Source organism: Silene latifolia, unplaced genomic scaffold, assembly GCF_048544455.1.
Source record: "Silene latifolia isolate original U9 population unplaced genomic scaffold, ASM4854445v1 scaffold_132, whole genome shotgun sequence".
Classification (NCBI taxonomy): Eukaryota; Viridiplantae; Streptophyta; class Magnoliopsida; order Caryophyllales; family Caryophyllaceae; genus Silene; species Silene latifolia.
In genome coordinates this window covers 656,438-672,152 of record NW_027413132.1, presented here as the reverse complement: position 1 = coordinate 672,152, position 15,715 = coordinate 656,438, and the positions used below count along the sequence as shown (strand labels likewise).

Genomic DNA, 15,715 nt, shown 5'->3' with positions numbered 1-15,715 from the left:
AGACATTCTACGTCGTCAAAAGTGGTATGCTAAGTTCTCGAAATGTGAATTTTGGTTGCATCAAGTAACTTTTCTTGGACATGTCATATCCAAAGATGGTGTTATGGTAGATCCTTCTAAGGTTGAGGCCGTTGTTGATTGGAAGAGTCCGAAAAATGTGACTGAGATTCGAAGCTTTCTCGGTTTGGCGGGTTATTACCGTCGATTCGTGAAAGATTTTTCTAAGTTGGCTAGACCGATGACTCAATTGTTGAAGAAGGAGTCTAAGTATGTGTGGACCGATGAGTGTGAGAATGCCTTATTAGAGTTGAAGACTAGGTTGACTACCGCTCCGGTGTTGACCTTACCTGAGGATGGTGTGGACTACGATGTTTATTGTGATGCTTCAAAGCATGGCCTAGGTTGTGTCTTGATGCAAAACCGAAGGGTTATTGCTTATGCTTCTCGACAACTGAGGGTTCACGAGGTGAACTATCCGACTCATGATCTTGAATTAGCCGCCGTGGTACATGCCTTGAAGACATGGAGGCATTACCTTATTGGAGCTCATTGCCGCATTTATACCGATCATAAGAGTTTGAGGTGTATCTTTACCCAGAAAGAATTGAATATGAGGCAAAGAAGATGGCTAGAGTTGGTGAATGATTATGATGCCGAGTTGATTTATCATGAAGGAAAAGTAAATGTGGTGGCCGATGCTTTGAGTAGGAAGACTAGTCACTCTATGAGCACTATCCGTGTGTTACCTGATGAACTTACCACAGAATTTTAAAAGTTAGGGATAAGCCTTGTTGGCAAGGGCTTTGACTATCTTAGTGCCTTGAGTGCAGAACCCGACTTTTACCGTGAGATCCGTACTTGCCTACCTGAGGATGCTACTTTCAAGTCCATTCAATCAAAAATCCAACTTGGGCAAGCTAAGGATTGTGTGGTGGATAGTGATGGATACCTTCGTTACCAAGGTATGATGTATGTTCCGAGAGTAGCCGAGTTGAGGAAGAAGATCCTTGATGAAGCTCACCTTTCTCCTTACTCTATTCATCCTGGTGGTGACAAGATGTATAAAGACTTGAGATTACAGTTTTGGTGGCCTAGGATGAAGATTGATGTCCTAGAGTATGTTAGCAAGTGTCTTACCTGTCGAAAGTGAAGATTGAGCATCGAAACCCGGGGTTTGCTACAACCTTTGGATGTTCCCCTTTGGAAATGGGAGTCCATCTCCATGGACTTTGTGATGGCTTTACCTAAGACTGCTAGCGGAAAAGATGCGGTTTGGGTGGTTGTAGATCGATTGACCAAATGTGCTAGGTTTATACCTATCAAGGAGACATGGAGATTAGATGTCCTAGCTGGTGCCTACGTGAAAGAGATAGTACGCTACCATGGAGTGCCTAAGGATATAGTTTCAGATCGTGACCCGAGATTATGTTCCCGTTTCTGGACTGCTTTGCAAGAAGCCATGGGTAGTAAGCTACTGATGAGTACCACTTTTCATGCCGCTACAGATGGACAGACTGAGAGGACTATCCAGACTTTAGAGGACCTCCTCCGTGCTTGTGCTTTAGACTTCCACACTTCTTGGGAGAAGTGCTTACCTCTTGTTGAATTCTCCTACAACAATAGCTATCATACTTCTATCAAGATGTCACCTTATGAAGCTTTGTATGGTAGGAAGTGCCGTAGTCCGGTCTATTGGGATCAAGTCCAAGATGCTCATGTGTTGGGACCCGATTTGGTGACTGAGACCATCAATCAGGTTCAGATCATTCGAGAGCGTATGAAAGTCGCTCAAGACTGACAGAAATCTTATGCCGATGTCCGCCGTCGACCACTTGCCTTTGAGGTTGATGATCGAGTGTTCCTTAAGGTATCACCTATGAAAGGGGTGAAACGTTTTGGTGTGAAAGGAAAGCTGAGTCCCAAATACATTGGACCTTTCCGTGTGCTTGAGAAGATTGGTCCCGTTGCTTACCGTTTGGAGTTGCCCCCGAATTTGAGCAAGGTTCATGATGTCTTCCATGTATCTCAGTTGAGGAAGTACATTAGTGATCTGAGCCATGTCATTTGGTAGGCTTATCGCGTACCTAACAGAGATAAAATACCCTAGGCATAGCTAACAACAAATGAATGTAGTTAGGGAAGTAGGGGTCGATCTCAGGGAGACGGTGGACGCAATATGACAAGCTATGAGTAGAATTCTATCAAGGTCAGTCACGATTTGGTTTGGTTTGATTTGATTAAAGTAAAAGCAATGATGAAAAATAAGTTGTAAACAAATATGAATAAGGATCTAGGGGGCATGGGGTCACACATGTAGATTAGCATAAATTGATGTCAAATAAGACGAACATAAAATCAAATGTTGTTTAGGTTATTAGCAATTTCCTCTCGGTCTATTACCCAACCATAGAACGATTACTAACGAGCTCTCGCACAAATTAGATCGAACTATTAAAACATAATTTGCCTAATTCAATTCCCGACTTTCGCTCTTAGGAAATGAATAACAAATTAATCAACGATTATGGCCAACAATCAAAGATTAACAATATGAAACAAGCATGTATTATAAGCAACAATTTGATAATATAATTCTCTAATTCAACATGTGTAAATGGCTAATCAAACATGGCTTCCCCTCCCCTAGATTAAGAAACTACTCACACATAATTATGAGTAGACTAACAACAATAAGATGAATAAATATGAACATGGTAACAATATATAAATTGGTCAAGTAATAGCATAAACAATATTAAAATATAATAAAGGTAATTGATGTAAATAATGAGAAAATGGATAGAATTTAATATGGAACTAATTATTTTATTATTTGTTGTCTATGTCTCTATGTTTTTCGTACTTCTCAAAAGCAAATCACCTCCATTATATAGGCGATCATTTGAGCTTTCAAATTTAATTATACATGTACGTTTTGAACAAATAATTAATATAAATACATTACATATAAAATTATTCCTACGATTTTGCGCTTTTAGTGCATGAAGTTTCTTCACATAAAGAATGTTTCATGAATTAAAGAATTAATTTGAGAGGTTTCATGTTGTAATTGTCAGAATAACTCTTCACCCATGTAAATGTTGCATGCGTTTTGCTCGTAAAAATCCTTCAATGTAACATCATCAAATTGAATGCTTCAAGAATTGATGTTCAATGCACCAACTTCTACGAATATGCTTCTTTATTTTATCATTTGCAAAATGATGGTCTTGTCAACATTATTCAATAGTTGGCTTTCATTTTATTTTGGACGACTTCGTTTTTATTTTGTGGACTTGGAGATTTTGAGTCTGAGCTTGAAGTCCTTAATTGTTTTGCCGCTTTTATTCATCGCCTCGCTTAGTTTGTTTAGCTAATATCAAAGATCAAAATAGCTCCTTCCTACAAATAATTATATAATTGCGGAAAATGTTATAGGAAGGAATTTATTATTAAAATACACTATAATGCTTAAAATCAATATAAAATTATGGAAAATAAGTATATAAAATATAGTAAATTATATGCTTGGGGTTGCAAGAATCTTCCCAAAATGACCTTCCATGGCCAAGACTCGTCTCAAGTAGCCTCGTGATTCTCGGTGAATGCCAAAATGATAGGAAAAATCCGACAATTGCTTCATTTCTACAAAAACACAATAATGCATGCAAAACACCTAGAACACGGAATTAGCTCATAAAATCATTTTATAAAGTGCAATTGTCATGTAAAATCGAGCTAAAAGAGGGGTGAAAATAATATAAAAATACGACACATCAAATTCCCCCAAGCTAAGCCCTTGCTTTTCCTCAAGCAAGCATACAAATCAAGACAAGGGCAACGAGTCACTAAATCTTATCAATTGCAAATCCCAACATCAGCTAACAAGCACAATGAATCATAATCCCGAAACAACATGGGCATAGGGAGAATGCAAAAACATGGATGAGATTTACATGGCAGCGTAGCATGAAAGACTTCATCTAAACTTTTCGGCTCTTGCATGATCTTTTGACAATGGACTCTCGCGGTTCACTCAAGCACACATCTGTATGTAAAAGGCAATTTATTTGAGTGGCACTCACCTACTCCGACTCATGAGAGTGCGCCCGCAACCTAATATGGTAATCATTCCACGTCCACAAGTCAAAGCAATCAAATGCAAGCATAGAAAGAAGCCAATGGTAAAAATAAGGTAAAGGGATATGGGTAAGAAGGGGGAACAAATGAATTATGGAAAGTGGTGCTAAGTTAAGCTAGCAACTAACCAAGATGTGCATGGATGCTCAATCCAAACTCTAACCCAATCCCAAGTAGAGGACATGAAGCCAAAATCAGCAATTCGACTTCCTTTTAATTCAAAACAAAAGTAAACTTCCCAAAAATCATGATTAACAACATAGAAGTTATTTCACAAACCTCTTCTCTTCTTCTTTTCTAAAATTTTTCAACAAATTCATTTTTTTTCATTTTGATCATGCTTCTTTCTTTGATTTTCTTTCTTTTCGTCACTTTTTTCAACTTTCTTTTTTTTTTCAATTCACTTTTTTTTTTTCATTCTTCACAAATTTCACTTTTTTTTCTCAACTTCTCAATTTCCTTTCATCCTCCTTTTTCAATCTCAAGATAACATTTCAAGTAGACACAAAGGTACGAAAATCGCACCCGCCCAACCAAGCTCACAATGACATAAGCTGAGCAATATCCCAAATAAGCACCCAAACACAAATGATAAAGTTAGTAGCTCAACAAGGTAGGCAAGTTTTTAATGTAGCTAGATATGAGAAAATGTGTGAGAGGGTTTCAAAATGGGCAACAATAGTCATGTGAACGGCTTCAAATGCTCGCAAAATATGAATGCAATGCTCGTTAGAAATGAGATAAAGACCATACTTATGCGTTTTGACATGACGTACACCATAAGGAGACCTACACACACCTAGATGAGACCGGATATAGATGCACCGGTCGTTAGAGGCTCTACCTTACCAATTTTTTAGGTTGCCAATGTCAAGATCAAGCCTACTAGATCTAAATTTCATCCACTCACTATGTCAAGACATCCCCATGTATGCAAAATCCCGTCGATAAGTACGAATCATTAGCTATAAAGCTACAATTAGGATAAGCAAGGAGAGAACATAGTAAGCTCAAGTGGGGGTAAGCATCACAAAGTCACAAGAGAATAACAATTTTTCAAATTTTTGATTTTTTTTTTCAACTAAACTATATGCAAAGCTAACTAATATGCTCTAACTAGATGCAAATTCCTCCCCCAAGCTAAACATCACATTGTCCCCAATGTGCACACAGAAACAACCATCAAACCGTAGAAAACGGTTTTTAGCACTTATCCAGCAAGGTACAATACGTTTAATGGGGAAAGGGAATGAAAAACTAAATGCAAAGGAAGGAAACTTACTAAACGATCTAGCCTCCCCCAAGCTAGTATGTACAAGGGGGTCATACATTTCGTCATCAAGAAAAGGGCCACCAGCAGTGGCTGGGCTCATCATTGGGTGCGTGATCACCTCCGGATCCCAACGCACCATCAAAGGAACTACCTTCAGCTTGGTAGTCACTAGCATAGTTATAAATACCCTTTGCACCACTTGAGCTGCCACCATAATAATCATAACCTCCATAGCCGCCTCCTAAGCCTTCAACTCCATAATCCGAACCACAATAGTATGGATCAAGGGTTATAAGTACCGCAACATGATCAGAAGAAGACGGAAACCCACCCTCTGGCCAAGGATACAAGGATGGGTGAGGGCCCTCGGGTGGAATAACATCTCAACATATTCTTCTTCATCATTTGGCTCCTCTTGAGCTCTTCTTCTTTCACCTACAAATGTAAAATTCAAATAACAACTAAACTAAAAAAGAAGTCTCTAATTCTACGAAAGCAATAAATTTTTCAAAATTACAACAAAACACGGGTTGCCTCCCGAGAAGCGCTGATTTTATGTCCCGCACGACGTAATGAAGCTTGAGAATTAATTGTCAAAGACGGAAGGTCCAAGAAAACTTCCTCCACAACTCCAATGATAGCATTCTTATGATAAATCTTCAAACGATGGCTATTGACTTTGAACTTCTCTCCATTGGTGGTCATTACTTCAATAGAGCCAAGCTTGTTGACATTAATGACGGTGTATGGTCCGGACCACTTTGATCGCAATTTTCCCGGAAAAATCTTCATTCGGGAGTTAAACAAGAGCACCTTGTCACCAATTTGAAAATCTTTCTTGAGTATTTTCTTGTCATGCCAACGTTTTGTTTTCTCCTTATAAAGACGGGAGCTCTCATAGGCCTGCAAACGAAATTCATCAAGCTCATTAAGTTGCAATAACCTTTTCTCACCACATAAAGTAGCATCAAAATTAAGCTCCTTGATTGCCCAGTATGCTTTTTGCTCCATCTCCACGGGTAAATAACAAGCTTTTCCATAGACCAACCTATATGGCGAGGTGCCAATAGGTGTCTTAAAAGCGGTCCTATATGCCCACAAGGCGTCATCTAGCTTCATACTCCAGTCCTTTCTTGACTTGGTAACAACTTTCTCAAGTATGTACTTGAGCTCACGATTTGAAACTTCAACTTGGCCACTTGTTTGTGGATAATAGGCCAAGCCTCTTCTATGGGAAACTCCATACTTAGCAAGCAATGCATCAAGTTGTTTTTCCCCAAAATGCGTGCCACGATCACTAATCACCGCCCTAGGGACACCAAAACGTGGAAATATGATTTTCTTGAACAAGTTTATTACATGACGAGCATCATTGGTTGGAGTAGCAATTGCCTCTACCCATTTAGAGACGTAGTCAACGGCGACTAAGATGTAACGATTACCTTTTGATGAAGGAAAAGGGCCTTGGTAATCAATACCCCATACATCGAAAATTCCAACTTCAAGTATCCCTATTTGAGGCATCTCATGCCTCCTTGAAATAGACCCAGTTCTTTGGCAAGCATCACATGTCATCACGAAATTCTTGGCATCTTGGAACATGGTAGGCCAATAGAACCCGGATTGGAGAATCTTAGAAACGGTCTTAGATGGTCCATGGTGACCACCATAAGGGGAAGAATGACAACCTTCTAGAACACCTTTCACATCCCATTGTGGAATACATCTCCGATACAATCCATCGGAGCAATGCTTGAATAAATAAGGATCATCCCATAGATAAAACTTGGCATCATGCATGAACTTCTTCTTTTGTTGATATGAAAGGTTTGGTGGCAACTCATGACCAACAAGATAGTTGGCAATATCGGCATACCACGGAGTATTTGAATCCACCATCAACAAGGAGTCATCGGCAAAAGAATCATTAATTGGAATATGAATACTTCCATCATCAACTCTCAAGCGGGAAAGGTGATCGGCAACAACATTTTCAGCCCCTTTCTTGTCACGAATCTCAAGATCAAATTCTTGCAAGAGCAAGATCCATCGAATAAGCCTTGGCTTTGCATCTTTATTTGACAGTAGATGTTTTAAGGCGGCATGATCGGAGTGGACAATGACTTTGGATCCAATCAGATAGGAGCGGAATTTGTCTAAGGCATAGACAATAGCAAGAAGCTCCTTCTCGGTGGTGGCATAGTTTATTTGAGCTTCATCCAAAGTTTTGCTTGCATAGTAGATAGCATGGAGCACTTTGTCCTTTCTTTGTCCAAGAACGGCACATACCGCATAGTCACTAGCATCGCACATCAATTCAAATGGTAAATTCCAATCCGGTGATTGGATGATAGGTGCAGAGATCAAAGCTATCTTAATCCTGTTAAATGACTCAAGACAAGCATCAGTAAACACAAAAGGAGCATCCTTTAAAAGGAGTTCGGTAAGGGGCTTGGCAATTTTGGAAAAATCCTTAATGAAACGACGATAGAACCCCGCATGGCCTAAAAAGCTCCTTACACCTTTAACATTCACGGGAGGGGGAAGTTGTTCAATAACTTAGACCTTAGCACGATCCACTTCAATACCTCTTTCCGAAACAAGATGACCAAGCACCACTCCTTTATTCACCATGAAGTGGCACTTCTCCCAATTTAAAACCAAATCTACTTCTTCACATATTTTCAAAACCTTGGTTAAGTTAGCCAAACATGCATCATATGTAGTGCCATAGACACTAAAATCATCCATAAAAACTTCCATGATTGACTCAATAAAATCCGAGAAAATACTAGTCATGCAACGTTGGAAGGTTGCGGGTGCATTACATAGACCAAAGGGCATCCTACGGTAGGCAAAGGTACCATAAGGGCAAGTAAAAGTGGTATTTTCTTGGTCATCGGGGTGAATTGGTATTTGAAAGAATCCCGAATAACCATCTAAGTAGCAAAAGTATTTATGACATGCCAACCTCTCTAACATCTGGTCAATAAAGGGCAATGGGTAATGGTCTTTTTTTGTGGCCAAATTCAACCTCCTATAGTCAATGCACATGCGCCATCCTGTCACAATTCTAGTGGGGATGAGTTCATCTTTATCATTTTTTACTACAGTGGTCCCTCCTTTCTTAGGAACCACTTGGACCGGACTTACCCATTTCGAATCGGAAATTGCATAAATAATTCCCGCATCCAAAAGTTTCATGACTTCTTTTTTTACCACGTCTTGCATGTTAGGATTTAAACGACGTTGACCTTGGACACATGGTTTATGATCCTCTTCAAGATGAATTCTATGCATGCAAAAATCGGGGCTTATACCCCTCAAATCATCAAGTGTATAACCAATGGCTTTCCTATGTGTTCTCAACACATCCAACAATGAAGACAATTGACTCTCACTCAAGTGAGCACTAACTATGACCGGACACATTTCCGACTCGTCAAGAATAACATATTTCAAATTCAAGGGGAGGGGTTTAAGCTCGGGTTTTTGTACCTCAACCTTGGTAGAAGTAGCAACCAAACCTATGAATTGAGAGCTTTCCTCCAATGGTAGCTCCTCTCCATCTAATTCCACCTCCAAAGCATCAATTTCTTCACTTCCAATATCTCCATCACCTGAAAAAGATTCCAACAACAAAAGTGCCTCCAAAGGATCTTTGCTTAAAGATCGAGGCAATGAGTCATCTACAATAACATCAACAACATCCAAAACTTCAAGGAAATAACATGACTCCTCTAGCATTGGACTCTTCATAGCATTATTCAAATTATAAGTGACCTTGTCATCACCTACTTCTAATGTTAACTTACCATTCTTGACATCAATGACCGCGCCCGCGGTATGTCAAAATGGCCTTCCCAAAATGATTGGGATTTGTGAATATTCGACAATTTCAAGAACAATAAAATCAACCGGAATGAAAAACTTTCCAACTTTGACGGGCACATCCTCCAAAACACCCAAAGGGCGTTTTATAGAACGGTCCGCCATTTGCAAGGTGACACTAGTACATTTTAAGACACCCATGTTTAGCCTTTCATAAATTGAGTATGGCATCACACTCACACTAGCACCTAGATCGCATAAGGCTTTATCAATAGTGTAGGTGCCAATAGTGCATGGAATAGAAAAGCTACCAGGATCTTTTAACTTGGGAGGGGACTTATTTTGTAAAAGAGCACTACACTCGGCGGTGAACGCTATAGTTTCAACATTATCAAAAGTCCTATTCCTAGTTAAAATGTCTTTCATGAACTTAGTATAAGAAGGGATTTGGGTGATTAATTCGGTAAAAGGAACGGTTACCTGCAAATTCTTCACCACTTCCATGAACTTACCAAATTGAGTCTCCTTTTGGGCCTTCTTTAATCTATGAGGGAAAGGTACTTGAATCTTTTCCGGCTCTTTGACTTGATCATCCTTCTTTGGAGGAACATCCTCCATATCTTCCACCACTATTGGCTCATCAAATTTCTTTGAAACATCCTCAACCTTTCTCGACCTATCAACCTTGTTGCCATCTTCAACATCACCACTTTCCTCACCAACTACCCCACCATCATCGTTAGGCATAAGGGGTTCATCATAAGTGGTACCACTCCTCAAAGTGATAGCATTTGCGATGTTATGAGGTTGTGCACCTTGAGGTGGTAATTGACCTTGTTGTCTTTGGGCACTTGAGGTGGCAAGTTGGGCTATTTGGGTTTCAAGCATTTTTAATGTTGCATCCCTAGCTTGATCGCTCTTTTGAATGTGGGCGGCCATATTCCTTTGTGTCTCAACCACTTGTGTCAACAAAGACTCAATCTTATTTGATCCTTGGTTGGATTGTTGGTAATTTGATGATTGACCTTGAGTTTGTTGATTTTGGAAGGGTTGTTGAAAGCTTTGTTGGAAATTTTGTTCATAATGAGGCCTTTGAATTTGATTTTGAAAACCCGGTGGGGGTGCTTGAACATGCCTTGGTTGTTGTGGCACATTTTGGATTTGATGTTGTGGATTTAACACATTGGTGCTCTTGTAGGACAAGTTTGGATGATACTTTGTAGCGTCATTGTAGGTGTTGGAGAAAGGACTGAGATTTTGTCTAAAACTTTGAAAAGCATTCACCTCTTCAATAGATGCCCTACACAAAGCGGTGCAATGTCCCGCACCTCCACAAGCTTCACACACCATCACTTGGCTAGTAACATTCACTTGTTCCTGAGATTGGGATGAGCTTGCTCCTCGGTTATCCATTTGTTGTTGGAGAAGAGCCACTTGAGCTTTCAAAAGAGATATAGTTGTATCCTCTTCCTTGTCTTTCAATGGGGTGTTACGAGAGTTGACGTATTGGGAATCATGCACCGCCATGGATTCAATGGTAGAATGAGCAAGTTCCGTATCAATTTGGTCAAACCTCCCGTTGTTAGCGGAATCTAGAACTCGACGAGACTCGGCACAACAACCATTATAAAATGTAATGGCAAGGAACCATGGATCTAACCCGTGATGAGGGCACTCTCTTTGCAACTCCTTATACCTTTCCCATGCTTCAAACAAACTTTCATGACCATTTTGACGGAATCCCGTGATTTGGCTTCTCAATTGTTGGGTCTTCTCCGGGGGAAAATACTTTTGATAAAATGCAAGAGCCAATGAATCCCAATCGGTAATTTCCATTGTGGCTCTATCAAGGCTATTAATCCACAACTTGGCTTTGTCTCTCAAAGAAAAAGGGAAAAGTATCTCCCTAATTTGAGCTTGTGTAACCCCCGGTTGCCTAATCATCGAGCAATAGTCGCAAAAATTTTGAACATGTAAATTAGGATCTTCCGTTGGACTCCCACCAAATTGCTTCCTCTCAACAAGGCTAATGAAAGCCGGCTTGATTTCAAAATATGCCGCACCAATTTGGGTAGTAACAATGCCCCTAGGAAGCATTGCCACGGTGGGCTTGGAGTGATCGGATAAACGAACCATCTTCTTGATTGGTGGTGTTGAAATAGAATCCCCCTCTTCCTCAATAATTTGAATATCTTCTTTGTAAGATCTCCTCACACTTTCAAGTCCTTCAATAGATGTAGCTTCAGAAATCTCCTTAAAGAAGCGTAGTCGTCTATGCAAAGTTCTTTCGGGCTCGGGATCGATTGGAAGTAATTCACCAATCCGAGAGGACCTGGGCATAAGACAACAACCTAAAGGAGATCGTGAGTAACGGTCTTAAGGAACAAGTGCTCCTTAAGACAAAGAAAAACAAGATAGAAATCAACTAATCACAAAGCAAACAAAACCGTGCTCCCCGGCAACGGCGCCAAAATTTGGTAGGCTTATCGCGTACCTAACAAAGATAAAATACCCTAGGCATAGCTAACAACAAATGAATGTAGTTAGGGAAGTAGGGGTCGATCTCAGGGAGACGTTGGATGCAATATGACAAGCTATGAGTAGAATTCTATCAAGGTCGGTCACGATTTGGTTTGGTTTGATTTGATTAAAGTAAAAGCAATGATGAAAAATAAGTTGTAAACAAATATGAATAAGGATCTAGGGTGAATGGGGTCACACATGTAGATTAGCATAAATTGATGTCAAATAAGACGAACATAAAATCAAATGTTGTTTAGGTTATTAGCAATTTCCTCTCGGTCTATTACCCAACCATAGAACGATTACTAAGGAGCTCTCGCACAAATTAGATCGAACTATTAAAACATACTTTGCCTAATTCAATTCCCGACTTTCGCTCTTAGGAAATGAATAACAAATTAATCAACGATTATGGCCAACAATCAAAGATTAACAATATGAAACAAGCATGTATTATAAGCAACAATTTGATAATATAATTCTCTAATTCAACATGTGTAAATGGCTAATCAAACATGGCTTCTCCTCCTCTAGATTAAGAAACTACTCACACATAATTATGAGTAGACTAACAACAATAAGATGAATAAATATGAACATGGTAACAATATATAAATTGGTCAAATAATAGCATAAACAATATTAAAATATAATAAAGGTAATTGATGTAAATAATGAGAAAATGGATAGAATTTAATATGGAACTAATTATTTTATTATTTGTTGTCTATGTCTCTATGTTTTTCGTACTTCTCAAAAGCAAATCACCTCCATTATATAGGCGATCATTTGAGCTTTCAAATTTAATTATACATGTACGTTTTGAACAAATAATTAATATAAATACATTACATATAAAATTATTCCTACGGTTTTGCGCTTTTAGTGCATGAAGTTTCTTCACATAAAGAATGTTTCATGAATTAAAGAATTAATTTGAGAGGTTTCATGTTGTAATTGTCAGAATAACTCTTCACCCATGTAAATGTTGCATGCGTTTTGCTCGTAAAAATCCTTCAATGTAACATCATCAAATTGAATGCTTCAAGAATTGATGTTCAATGCACCAACTTCTACGAATATGCTTCTTTATTTTATCATTTGTAAAATGATGGTCTTGTCAACATTATTCAATAGTTGGCTTTCATTTTATTTTGGACGACTTCGTTTTTATTTTGTGGACTTGGAGAGTTTGAGTCTGAGCTTGAAGTCCTTAATTGTTTTGCCAGTTTTTATTCATCGCCTCGCTTAGCTGTTTAGCTAATATCAGCATCAAAATAGCTTCTTCCTACAAATAATTATATAATTGCAGTAAAATGTTATAGGAAGGAATTTATTATTACAATACACTATAATGCTTAAAATCAATATAAAATTATGGAAAATAAGTATATAAAATATAGTAAATTATATACTTGGGGTTGCAAGAATCTTCCCAAAATGACCTTCCATGGCCAAGACTCGTCTCAAGTAGCCTCGTGATTCTCGGTGAATGCCAAAATGATAGGAAAAATCCGACAATTGCTTCATTTCTACAAAAACACAATAATGCATGCAAAACACCTAGAACACGGAATTAGCTCATAAAATCATTTTATAAAGTGCAATTGTCATGTAAAATCGAGCTAAAAGAGGGGTGAAAATAATATAAAAATACGACACATCATCATTCAAGAAGAAATCCCAGATTTGGAGCCTAACTTGACTTTGGAAGAAAGGCCAATCCGAATCCTCGAAAGAGCAAACAAGCAACTTAGAAACAAAGTTGTGCCCCAAGTTCGTATCCTTTGGCGTTGTGGAAATGTCGAAGAAGAAACTTGGGAGCCTGAATCTTCTATGTTAGCTAAATATCCCGAACTTTTCTCGTGAGGTAATTCTCCTTCTTTTATCTAATTCTTGTGAGTTTTAGCTATCTTTTCGAGTGTTCCTCTCCTTCTCTTAAATACTCTCCGCGTTAGTAGTCCTTGCTTAGTTGTTTAAAAGTCGTAGTTAGAGTTTGGTCATAGCTAGTGGAGTTATTATCCTTTTTATAGAGTTTCGAACTAAAGATTTTTGAAAATGTTTTAATGTTTTCCACTGGTTTTAACGTCAATGAGTGGTAAAGCTCGTTATTGGAGACGTCTGATAATTGGTTTTCTCATTTGTTGGTGTAAAAATATATATTTTTATGTCTTTGATTTGGAATGTTGATGTTCTTGACCGGCCAACGAGGATATTCCGTTCCATTGAAAAGACACTTATATTTCATACGTTCACATTTTGAAGATTGTGTTTACTTGATTTTAAAGAGATTGACCTACATATATACAATGTTCCTTCTTCTAAGTTTCGGGGACGAAACTTCTTAAAAGGAGGGATGATTGTAACACCCCGTAAATTTGAAGACTTTTATTATATTTTAAAAGTAAAATTTTAATCTATTTTAATTTTATATTAATTTATTTGGAATAAAATTTATTTGATAAAATATAATCTTATTTTATTTTGAAGAAATGTAATTATTTTTGATCGTTTAGAAATGTTTAAAAGTGATTTAAACTATATTTAAACCTTTTCCTTTGATAAAATAGATTTCGGATAAAAGTCGTAAAATTGGGATTTTCCCATTTCTTACGGTCGTTGGGTAAACGAGTTTGGATATTGGGCATATGAGTACTTAATCTTTTAGTAAAATCGTGTTTAAGAACTTTAATATTCTCGGAAATCGCGTTCGACGAATATTTCTAATTTCCGTCGAAACGAACCAAAACGTAAACAATTGAAACTCACCCAAACACCCTACCCCAAACCGTGCACCCTCCATCCTCCATGATTCTCCTTCATCTTTCATTTCCTCAATTCTCATTCTATCACTTCCTTCTTCCAAACACCAAATTCATCTCAAAAATCATCCTTACCAAACCCTAAATCCACCATAACTTCTTCTTTTCTCCACCAAATCGCATAAAAATTATATATTCGGAATCCTCTCTTCATTCCCCATCTAATAGTAAACTCTATTTTCATTTCCCCCAATTTTGTTTAAGACACATTTTTCTAGGGTTTCGAGTTAAGGCTAATTAACATGTTTTTATTGTTTGTATAGGTGAAGATTTTGAAGATGAGTTAGGGGACTCATATATTGTAGAAGATGATGAGTGATTTTGGTTTCTAGGGCTCTTTCTCAAGTTTTATTGTTCTCTTTTTCTAGCTTAAGGTAACTATTCCGAGTCACTCGACGAATTAATGTCACATTAGTAGTTGTATTTGTTGTTTGTTGTTGTTTGTTGTCGTTTGTTGTTGTTTGTTGTTGTTTGAGACGATCTTGTTGATAAATGAATGAATGGAGTAAGATGAGTATGCTTATGTTTAATTTATGTTACCCATTTGTATATTATTGTTTGGAACAAATTTGGATGAGGAATTATGTGTTGTGACAAGTCCGTGTTTTGGCTGGAACGCATCTGTACCGGACCGAGACGGTTTCCAATGTTTCCAAAAATATGACAGATTGAACGGCATCGAAAAATTAGGTAGTTTAGCCACTTGAATCACTCAATTCGGAGTCCGTATGAGTAAATGGCGTCGTTTTATCGATTAAAAATTTATAGAAAAGTTTACCCTTGTGTGAGACGGTTATTTATGCTATTTTATTATGCGAGAATTTTGTGGAATTAGTTATTTTGTAAGTTGGAATGTTTTCTTTATGTTGATAGTGTTCACATGATAGAAATTGGAATATTGCATGAGAATGATATTGTAATGAATGTTGTGATTTGGGCCAAAATGGGCCAAGACTACGAGTGGGCCATTTGACCGAATGAGTTTGGTCAAACTAGGTTTAAACCGGTCAGCCTCGATTTGACCAATGACCCGTCGCGGGACTCGGGTCGAGGGTTTGTCTTTGAGGTGAGATTGGTTGTTATTGGATGTTTTATGTTATGCCTTGATATTTGTGATTATCATTTC

At 38.1% G+C, this 15,715-nt stretch overlaps 1 non-coding gene across 1 annotated transcript; it reads left to right on the top strand.

Annotated features, from left to right (window-relative positions):
- Positions 1 to 10,901: 10,901 nt before the first annotated feature.
- Positions 10,902 to 11,009, top strand: LOC141637692 (small nucleolar RNA R71). Its single transcript, XR_012541862.1, has one exon. It is a non-coding gene; the product is annotated as a small nucleolar RNA R71 (small nucleolar RNA).
- Positions 11,010 to 15,715: the final 4,706 nt, after the last annotated feature.